This window comes from Pongo pygmaeus, chromosome 13 (assembly GCF_028885625.2).
Source record: "Pongo pygmaeus isolate AG05252 chromosome 13, NHGRI_mPonPyg2-v2.0_pri, whole genome shotgun sequence".
Classification (NCBI taxonomy): Eukaryota; Metazoa; Chordata; class Mammalia; order Primates; family Hominidae; genus Pongo; species Pongo pygmaeus.
In genome coordinates, this window is record NC_072386.2 from 103,817,809 (window position 1) to 103,829,782 (window position 11,974).

An 11,974-nucleotide genomic window follows, 5' to 3' on the forward strand; every position below is an offset into this window, starting at 1 on the left:
TTGGCTCACTGTAACCCCCACCTCTCTGGTTCCAGCAATTCTCCTGCCTCAGCCTCCCGAGTAGCTGGGACTACGGGTGCGCGCTACCATGCCCGGCTAATTTTTACATTCTTAGTAGAGACAGGATTTCGCCTTGTTGGCCAGGCTGGTCTCAAACTCCTGACCTCAGGTGATCCACCCGCCTTGACCTCCCAAAGTGCTGAGATTACAGGCATGAGCCACCGTGCCTGGCCCCTTATTTCTTTACTGACATTTTCAGCCATACTTGAGAAATAAACAAGTAAATAAATGTATCTGCTTGGTGATGTAATCAAATGCCCTAGTCCCCTCATTTTGTGTTTTTTTTACATTAATTTTTATGTATTGATTTATTTTGAGACAGTCTCACTCCATCATCCAGGCTGGGGTGCAGTGGCACGATCACAGCTCACTGCAGCCTCAACCTCCTGGGGTCAAGCAGTCTTCCCACCTCCGCCTCCTGAGTACCTAGGACTACAGGTGCATGCCGCCGTGGCTGGCTAATTTTTGTATTTCTTGTAGAGATGGGGTTTCTCCATGTTGCTTAGGCTGGTCTCAAACTCCTGGGCTCCAGCAATCCACCTGCCAAAAGTGCTAGGATTACACTTGAGCCACCGCGCCCACATTTGATTTTTAAATAGGTAATATATTTACATGGTTGAGCATGTGAATGGTTTGATTTCACAGTGAAAACTTTCTCTTCGCAGCCACCTAGTTTGTTGTGTATCACCTAGTTTGTTGTGTATCTTTCCAAAGATGTTTTATGCATAGACAAATAGCATGTCCATGGAAAAACATCTATGTATTCCTTTACCTCCTTTTTACACAAATGTGCATATTATATACACTGTTCTGCATTTTTCTTTTTTCATTTGATGATGTATTTGAGATATCATTCTGTATTAGTACATAAAGACCTTCTTCGGTTTTTGGCCCAGCGCGGTGACTCACACCTGTAATCCCAGCACTTTGAGAGGCCAAGGCGGGTAGATCACTTGAGGTCAGGAGTTCAAGACCAGCCTGGCCAACATGGTGAAACCCCGTCTCTACTAAAAATGTAAAGATTAGCCGGCATCATGGTGCACACCTGTAGTCCCAGCTACTCAGGAGGCTGAGGCAGGAGAATCGCTTGAACCTGGGAGGCGGAGGTTGCAGTGAGCTGAGATCGTACCACTGCACTCCAGCCTGGGCGACAGAGCAAGACTCTGTCTCAAAAAAAAAAAAGAAGACCTTCTTCGGTTTTTTAATGGTTGTATCAGATTTCATTGAATGGCTGTACCATAAATCACTTCACCAATCCCCTATTGATCTAATCCCCTCATTATAAATATATAAATATTTAATGAAAGAATAATGCAAAAATGCTGATTTTAAGTTAGCCTAGAATTGTGTGAAAATAAAACTGTGGACTTTGGGAAGTTTTAGATCTCTAAAGAAAATATCTAAGTAATTCTCCTCTTTCTGAGCTGGAGACAAGAGGTATATGATCGCTGATGACCTCAAAGTTCCTCTCAGCTCTGGAATTCCCTGCTTTTCGGTGTCACTACTGGTTAACTGAGGTTACTGGGGATTCGAGACACTGATTTAGTCCAAAGAATCTGATTTGTATTTGAGAGTTTGGTAGTCATGCTTTCTGGCTTGGCAACATAAGAAAACATAAAGAAGTTCATCTACTTTGACCTAATCATGTAATTCCCCAGAAGTATCAAAAAGATATATTTTGGTTGAGTGAGGATATTCATTTGCAGTTTTATTTTAATCACAAATGATTGAAAACACTCCAAAACCCCATCAATTAAGTGAAAAACTACATAATCATTTAAAATGATGATATAGAAAGATTTTCATTGACTTGTAAAAATGGTCACAGTATACTGTAAATGGAGGGGGAAAGCAGCTTAAAAATGGTGCATGTTGGCCAGGTGCAGCGGCTTATGCCTGTAATCCCAGCACTTTGGGAGGCCGAGGCAGGCGGATCACAAGGTCAGGAATTTGAGACCAGCCTGGCCAAAAAAATACAAAAAAAAAAATTAGCTGGGCATGGTGGCAGGTGCCTGTAATCCCAGCTACTTGGGAGGCTAAGGAGGCAGGAGAATCGCTTGAACCTGGGAGGCAGAGGTTGCGGTGAGCCGAGATTGCACCACTGCATTCCAGCCCGGGCAACAGAGAGAGACTCCGTCTCAAAAAACAAACAAACAAACAAACCAAAAACAAAACAAAACAACAAAAAAAATGGTGCATGTTGGCTGGGCACATGCCTATAATCCCAGCACTTTGGGAGGCGAGGTTGGAGGATTGCTTGAGCCCAGGAGTTCAAGACTAGCGACCCCATTGCTACAAAAAATAAAAAAATTAAAAATTAGCTGGGCGTGGTGGCACATGCCTATTGTCTCAGATACTCAGGAGGCTGAAGTGGGAGGACCACTTGAGCCCAGAAAGTCAAGGCTGCATTGAGCCCAGATTGCACCACTGCATTCTAGCCTGGGCAACAGAGCAAAGACCCTGTGAAAGATAGAAAAGAAAAAAAGAAAGAAAAGAAAAGAAGAAAAGAGAGGGAGAAGGAAGGAAGGAAAGAAGGAAGGAAGGAAGGGAGGGAGGAAGAAAGGAAGGGAGGGAAGGAGGAAGGAAGGAAGGGAGGGAGGCAGGGGAAGGAAAAGAAAAGGAAAGAAAGAGAGAATGTAGCATAAGCCAGATTTTGTAAAGCATAATTTATGTATAAAGACTGCAAGGCCATGAGGCAAAATGTCACAATTTTATCTCTGGGTGATGGCCGCTCATGTTTTCACTTTCTTTTTGCTTATATTTTCTAAGTTCTCAAACATGTATTACTTTTGTAGTAAGAAAGTTCACTTAGAAAGTAAGTTAAGTCTGAGTTTTCTGCAACCAGGGTATCCAGAACTTAAAAAGATAAGCAGGTAGGGCAGGTAAGAAGTCAGTCATGACATTGTAAGCATTGAAATAAAAATAAAATAAGTCATAGCCAGGCGTGGCCTGTAATCCCAGCACTTTGGGAGGCCGAGGCAGGCAGATCACTTGAGGTCAGGAGTTCGAGACCAGCCTGGCCAACATGGTGAAACCCCATCTCTACTAAAAATACAGAAATTAGCCAGGCATGGTGGTGGGTGCCTGTAATCCCAACTACTCTGTAGGCTGAGGCAGGATAATCACTTGAACCCAGGAGGCGGAGGTTGCAGTGGGCTGAGATCACGCCATTGCACTCCAGCCTGGGCGACAAGAGCGAAACTCTGTCTCAAAAAAATAAAATAAAATTTAAAAAGTCATGGCTGTGCAGAAGCTCTTTAGTTTAATTAGATCCCATTTGTCAATTTTGGCTTTTGTTGCCATTGCTTTTGGTGTTTTAGACATGAAGTCCTTGCCCATGCCTATGTCCTGAATGGTAATGCCTAGGTTTTCTTCTAGGGTTTTTATGGTTTTAGGTCTAACGTTTAAGTCTTTAATCCATCTTGAATTGATTTTTGTATAAGGTGTAAGGAAGGGATCCAGTTTCAACTTTCTACATATGGCTAGCCAGTTTTCCCAGCACCATTTATTAAATAGGGAATCCTTTCCCCATTGCTTGTTTTTCTCAGGTTTGTCAAAGATCAGATAGTTGTAGATATGCAGCGTTATTTCTGAGGGCTCTGTTCTGTTCCATTGATCTATATCTCTGTTTTGGTACCAGTACCATGCTGTTTTGGTTACTGTAGCCTTGTAGTATAGTTTGAAGTCAGGTAGCGTGATGCCTCCAGCTTTGTTCTTTTGGCTTAGGATTGACTTGGCGATGCGGGCTCTTTTTTGGTTCCATATGAACTTTAAAGTAGTTTTTTCCAATTCTGTGAAGAAAGTCATTGGTAGCTTGATGGGGATGGCATTGAATCTGTAAATTACCTTGGGCAGTATGGCCATTTTCACGATATTGATTCTTCCTACCCATGAGCATGGAATGTTCTTCCATTTCTTTGTATCCTCTTTTATTTCCTTGAGCAGTGGTTTGTAGTTCTCTTTGAAGAGGTCCTTCACGTCCCTTGTAAGTTGGATTCCTAGGTATTTTATTCTCTTTGAAGCAATTGTGAATGGGAGTTCACTCATGATTTGGCTCTCTGTTTGTCTGTTGTTAGTGTATAAGAATGCTTGTGATTTTTGTACATTGATTTTGTATCCTGAGACTTTGCTGAAGTTGCTTATCAGCTTAAGGAGATTTTGGGCTGAGACGATGGGGTTTTCTAGATATACAATCATGTCATCTGCAAACAGGGACAATTTGACTTCCTCTTTTTCTAATTGAATGCCCATTATTTCCTTCTCCTGCTTAATTGCCCTGGCCAGAACTTCCAACACTATATTGAATAGGAGTGGTGAGAGAGGGCATCCCTGTCTTGTGCCAGTTTTGAAAGGGAATGCTTCCAGTTTTTGCCCATTCAGTATGATATTGGCTGTGGGTTTGTCATAGATAGCTCTTATTATTTTGAGATACGTCCCATCAATACCTAATTTATTGAGAGTTTTTAGCATGAAGGGTTGTTGAATTTTGTCAAAGGCCTTTTCTGCATCTAAAGAGCTTCTGCACAGCAAAAGAAACTACCATCAGAGTGAACAGGCAACCTACAAAATGGGAGAAAATTTTCACAACCTACTCATCTGACAAAGGGCTGATATCCAGAATCTACAATGAACTCAAACAAATTTACAAGAAAAAAACAAACAACCCCATCAAAAAGTGGGTGAAGGACATGAACAGACACTTCTCAAAAGAAGACATTTATGCAGCCAAAAAACACATGAAAAAATGCTCACCATCACTGGCCATCAGAGAAATGCAAATCAAAACCACAGTGAGATACCATCTCACACCAGTTAGAATGGCAATCATTAAAAAGTCAGGAAACAACAGGTGCTGGAGAGGATGTGGAGAAATAGGAACACTTTTACACTGTTGGTGGGACTGTAAACTAGTTCAACCATTGTGGAAGTCAGTGTGGTGATTCCTCAGGGATCTAGAACTAGAAATACCGTTTGACCCAGCCATCCCATTACTAGGTATATACCCAAAGGACTATAAATCATGCTGCTATAAAGACACATGCACAAGTATGTTTATTGCGGCATTATTCACAATAGCAAAGACTTGGAACCAACCCAAATGTCCAACAGTGATAGACTGGATTAAGAAAATGTAGCACATATACACCATGGAATACTATGCAGCCATAAAAAATGATGAGTTCATGTTCTTTGTAGGGACATGGATGAAATTGGAAATCATCATTCTCAGTAAACTATCGCAAGGACAAAAAACCAAACACTGCATATTCTCACTCATAGGTGGGAATTGAAAAATGAGAACACATGGACACAGGAAGGGGAACATCACACTCTGGGGACTGTTGTGGGGTGGGGGGAGGGGGGAGGGATAGCACTGGGAGATACACCTAATGCTAGATGACGAGTTAGTGGATGCAGCGCACCAGCATGGCACATGTATACATATGTAACTAACCTGCAAATTGCGCACATGTACCCTAAAACCTAAAGTACAATTAAAAAAAAAAAAAAGTCATGGCCTTTTTCCAGGTCACTAATTGTCTAGTGAGTCAATGCATTATCATAATGTCTGTGGGTGGTCAGGCTAAGGAGTGTTTTGCCAACAGTGAAAAATTTTTCCAGGGAGATACCCGGGAGAGATAGTGAGGTATCTCAGGAACTTGAGAGTTAAACTAATTTATAAAGTTCATGCTTGTGGGGGCAAGATCAGCCATCTGGAAAAGCACCTCACCTAAGCAGTAACTTAGACCCGGGTGAGTGAAGAGTCGTGAGACTTGGTGGAGCCCAGCCAAGGTCTGGAGCAGAGGCGTAGGGTGGTTTTAACTCATTTGGGAAGGAAGAGGTGGCAGAGGGCAGAAGGTTGGAGAAAAGGTGATGAGTGCAGCAGGTTTAGAATCCGGCATGGTCAGTGTTTAGCAGGCCCCAGTCAAGGGCAGAGGGCAACTCTCCCTAGGGGGCCACCATGACATCATCACTCAGAGCCTTTCCTGAGGCTTGTCTAGCATTTAGGACAGTTCCAGCAGCATAGGCATCACTTAGAGATTGTTAGAAACGCAAAATCTGGCCGGGCATGGTGGCTAACGCCTGTAATCCTGGCTCTTTGGGAAGCCGAGGCAGGCAGATCCCTTGGGGTCAGGAGTTCCAGACCAGCCTGGGCAACATGGCGAAACCCCGTCTGCACTAAAAATACAAAAATTAGCTGGGTGTGGTAATGGACACCTGTAATCCCAGCTACTCGGGAGGCTGAAGCAGGAGACTAGCTTGAACCTGGGAGGTGGAGATTGCAGTGAGCCAAAATTGTGCCATTGCACTCCAGCCTGGGCAACAGAGCAAGACTACGTCTCAAGAAAAAAAAAAAGAAAGAAAGAAGAAATGCAAAATCTCAGACCCACTCCAGACCTACGGAGGCAGAATTTGGATTTTTACAAGATCCCTGGGAGATTCAGAGACACATTACAAATGAAGAGTACTGATTTAGGAGACATACCTCCAATATATACTCCTTGATGCCTTCTGATTATATTCAGCTTCAGATTCATAAAGGCTCCCAAGGACCTGACACCCTAGGCAGGGCAACGTGAATCCCAGCCTGGGGATGGGCACCCCCGGCCTCTGCTGTGTGCAGCATCTGAATTTGCTTTCCAAGTCACAACCCCTTATTCAAAACCTTTGGTTCCAAGTGTATTTCAGAATTCAGAATTTTTCATATTTTAGGAAGGTAAGATGATGCATTTGCCAACTCTCCCAATTCTCCCAGTGGGATCTGGGGCAGTACCCTATATTCAAACACTAATATCCTGCAGCTTATTATGAATATTGACACCAAAAAGAATAAACATCACAAGATCAGGGAAGTTTTGGCACCAAATTTAATGAAAAACCTTAGTTTTCAGGCTGGGCGCGGTGGCTCACACCTGTAATCCCAGCACTTTGGGAGGCTGAGGCAGGTGGATAACAGGGTCGGGAGTGCGAGACCAGCCTGGCCAACATGATGAAACCCTGTCTCTACTAAAAATACAAAAATTAGCCAGGCGTGGTGGCACGTGCCTGTAATCCCAGCTACTCAGGGGGCTGAGGCAGGAGAGTTGCTTGAATCTGGGAGGTGGAGGTTGCAGTGAGCCGAGATTGTGCTACTGCACTCCAGCCTAGGCAACAGGGCGAGTCTCTGTTGCAAAAAAAAAAAAGACAGCAAATAAACTCACCTAAAACTTTAGACACAGAGATAATTGCCCACACATTTGGATTAAAGCTTTTCTCTCTCTTTATATTTTAAATATATATTTTATATATTTTAAAATAATAGATATAATTATTTTATATAATTTCATATAAAATGTCACACTGTATGTAGTTTTCTAGCCTCTGTTTTTCACTTTTCATCTTTTTATATAATCAAAGAGTCTTCTACAGCCTTTTCTTCAAAATCAAGGTAGTTTTATTGTATTTTGGTTGTAAAAGTGATAATAGGAAAAAACAAACATATATTTGCTTATATGTGCATAAAGTCTCTAAAAGGATACACTAGTTGCTGGTCACACTGTTTACCTCTGGAGGGAGCCAGATGGAAGGCAGACAGGGACGAGAGAAGGAATTTTAATTGTATAATCTTTTAGACTCTTGATTATTACTTTGTGAATGTATTCTCTATTTCAAAAATAAAATTAAAAAAAAACTGATACATCCTCACTGCAAAAGAAATCAAGCAATATAGAAAGGAACAAAGAAGAAAAAATTCATCTTTAAACTCAATACCCAGATACAACACTTAATATTTTTGCCATATTTCTTCCAAGTCTTTATCTATGAATGTACAGACATGTGTATGGAGATATTTTTACCAAAACAGGATGATGCTGTACGATGGTTTTTGTTACCTGTGTTTTTCATGTAGGGTGAATCACAGACAGCTTCCATGCGGCCTCATTTTAAACATCTGCATTGTTATTGCATGCAGTTAGCCAGTTACCAAAAAATTAATCCAGGTGAACTGAGTCCAGCATGTGAACACGCAGTGCCAGGTAACACCAACCCCCTGATCCAAAGCTGAGATTTTCTTTTCTTTCTTTCTTTCTTTTTTTTTTTTTTTTTTTGAGACAGAGTCTTGCTCTGTGGCCCAGGCTGGAGTGCAGTGGTGCAATCTCGGCTCACTGCAACCTCAGCCTGCCAGGTTCAAGCAATTCTCCTGCCTCAGCCTCCTGAGTAGCTGGGATTACAGGCATGCACCACCATGCCTGGCTAATTTTTGTATTTTTAGTAGAGACGGGGCCTCACCATGTTGGCCAGGCTGGTCTCAAATTCCTGACCTCAAGTGATCCTCCCACCTTGGCCTCCCAAAGTGCTGGGATTACAGGCGTGAGCCACTGTGCCCGGCCCAAAGCTGGGATTTTCAGTTTGCTGTCTGTAGGATCTCAAATAGGCAGGATGTTATGTTCCAGAACCTGGAGAGATAACATCTGGAAATGGGCTAGATGTTCCTTCTGTCCATGGTGTTTAAACCCATGTCGCTTATTCCATAGGTGCAAACACCTCTACCTGCCCCCTTCCCCTCAGCCTTTATGCCCACTACCACCAGGATGACGCCAGAGAGGGCCTTGGTGGCCAGAGCCAGTCTGCATGTCAAAGACCCAAGCTCCCATCTGGACTCTGCCACACACTGAGTGACCCTGGGCAAGTCACTTTTTCTTCTCTGTAGAACAGAGGTAATAATCTCCATGCTGCCTTTCTCAGAGTGTTGTTTTGTTAGAAGAATCAGATGAGGTTATGACTGTGAAAGTAGTATGTAAAATACAGGGCACTGTACACATAGAAGGTTTTATTGTTACAGTCTGGCCTCTTCCCTGGAGCTGTCAGGGAGAAGGTAGATGCCAAAACCAGCTGGCCCAGCTTCCTTCTGTGATTGGCTCATGGAGCAAACATTCCCCTTGTGCACTTTTCAACATCTACACACTCATCTTTAAAATGGAGGGTTGTAAAGGTCAAGGGCACAAAGCGTTGACAAGGGCGTGGAACAACTGACACTCTACTAATGCTTCTGCACAGCTGGTGGGAAGTAAATTGGTACAACCTCTTTGGAAAATTGACAGTATATACTAAAACTGATCATGTGAATTCCCCTATGTACGGCCCAGCAAGTCCTCTGCTATTTATGTAATAAACACAGGTATTGTGGATGTTCACCAGAAGACATGTTATTAAGATGTTCATAGCAGAACTATTTGTAAGAGTCCCAAACTAGAAACTACCCCTAAATGTCCATCAGTAATTAAATGGATAAATTACAATATTTTCATGCAATGGAATAGGATACAGCAATGAGAGTGAATGGTATTCAACTACATGCAGCAATATGGAACAATCTTACAAATGTGTTGAGCAACAGAAGCCTGACCAAAAATAAGAGTGCATACTTGTTTCACTAATCTATACTTGTTTCGCTGCATAACAAGTATAGATCCCAAAACTTAATGTCTTAAAACAACAGATAGATTACTTCTCATGAGAAGATGGGATAGCTGTGCAATTTCTCTTCTGATTTCATCTTAGTTGAGTCATAAGGCTGCACTCAGCTGCAGATTTGGCTGGGTGGGAAGGTCTGAGGTACCCTCACATGACCTCATTCTGGCGATGCTCAGTTCTTTCCCAGGTGGCCTAGACCACCTTCCTTACACGGCAGTCTGGGGTCAGCATTTCAAGAGAGTGAAAGTAGAAGCTGCAAAGTTTTAAAACTAAGGGTTGTAACTGTCAAGAGTTGTAAGGGCCCAGCCTCAGGAGCTGCATCATGTCCGTTCCTCTGCATTCTATTGGTCACCCCATAAGTCAAAAGGCCAGCCCAGATTCAAGGGTGTGAAAATAGACCCTACCTCTCCATGAGTAGAAGTCACATTGCAAAGTGTCACGCATACAGGAACAGAAGAAATCTGCGGTCCATCTACCACAATACACTGTGATTCCATTTATAGAAAGTAGAAAAGCAGGTAAAATCCACTGAAGCTGTTATAAATTCTTTGACGAATGGGCCTGGAGAGGAGTATGAGAGACCATCTGGGTTCCTGATGTGTTCTGCTTCTTCATCTAGGTACTGATGACCAGAATGTCCAGTTTATGAAATTCAGCAAGCTATTAAGACATCTGAAACTTTTTACGTGATTACTATACTTGAATTGAAAGTCTAAAAGTTATATAGTGGTTTTAAAAGAATGCAGTTCATTTCCCTTTCCAGTTACAGTTCCATCCATCAGGCTGGTGGAGCTGCTCATCTCCTCAATGTTCCTCAGGACCCCCGCTTCCTTCTTTCTTGCCATGCCATCATCTTGTCCTCATCGAGAGTTGAAGATGTTGCCGGCAGTCTGCATTCCAGCTAGCGGAGAGGATGCAGAGGGGTAGCCCTGGACAAGCACATTCCTTGCAAGCTAATAAGGTGGAAGTTACACACATTACTTCCACTCACGATCCACTGGCAAGCACTGATTCTCACGGCCTGCCTAGCTGGGAACGTAGTCTTAGCTGGGCAGCCTTTGCCAAGGATATGTGCCAATTTCAGGGAAACAACTAGCAGTCTACTGCATTTTTTTTTTAACGGAGTCTTGCTCTGTCGCCCAGGCTGGAGTGCAGTGGTGCGATCTTGGCTCACTGCAGCCTCTGTCTCCTAGGTTCAAGGGATTCTACTGCCTCAGCTTCCCCAGTAGCTGGGGACCACAGGCACGCACCACCACATCCGGCTAATTTTTGTATTTTTAGCAGAGATGGGATTTCACCATGTTGGTCTGGCTGGTCTCAAACTCCTGGCCTCAAGTGATCTGCCCTCTTCGGCCTCCCAAAGTGCTGGAATTACAGGCATGAGCCACCGCACCTGCCACAGTCTACTACATTACTACTAATAAAGCTGTTCTTTAATAATTATGTTTTCAGAAGGCCATTTGGAAATACTTTTTATCTCACTGTTGGATTATAAAAACACCAAGTGACCCAAGTTCTACACTTTTCTGTGCCAAAATGAAGAACATTAATAATAAGCATCCATTTCCCCTTAAGTATATATATTTAAATCATAAATATGTAAGTAAATGTATACATTTATTTAAATTTTAAATATGCAATTGGCCAGGTTCCAAGGGCTTATCCACCTTCCTGGAAAAAAAGTCAATTGTCTTTGGAAAATTCTTTGATATGATTTTAGAGGGCAGCCTCTAAAATGAAGTGTTCAATGAGTGTTCAAGGAATGAATGAATTTTAGTAACCTGTATCTTAGGTGCTGAGAGTATCTGATTAGGGCGTATCAGACTAAAAAAAGTCCTCTACGGACACTAGAATTTACTAATCTATTTTCTACTTAAAATGCATAGATAATTTGACATCAAGCACACGTACAGTTTATGGAAACAATTTTATTGGTAACAGAACCCTACTACCTCATCAGAGCCCCACTATTTTCTCACGTGTACTTTCCTTCTCCTGGCAGCCTGTCCCCCTTCCCTGGGACCCCCTCCCAACTCATTCCCGTGAACTTTCTGACTTGCTGCCTCTCTCCCTTCTGGGAAAAAGTGTCAGCTGCTGCACTAATAATCCAGCACATGATAGGACTGTCCCTGAGACAGCTGTCTACTGCCCCTAGGCACTTGGGCAGGGGATCTCCTTGGAGCCAGAAAGTGAATAACTGGTCTTGAAGATACAAACCATGTCATGGTCTATGACTTTGTGATACGATGCAAAGGAAAGTGTTTGGGCTTTGAGTCAGGCACACCGACCCAGATTCATACCTTAGCTCTTCTTAATATGTGTGTAATTTTGGGCAAAGTGCTGCCTGTTTCTAGCCCTCAGCTTCCTCATCTGTGAAATGGAAATTACAATACAGGGAACATTGAGAATAACAAATGAGAATAAATGTATTTAGCCCTCTGTAGATGCTCAGTGACCG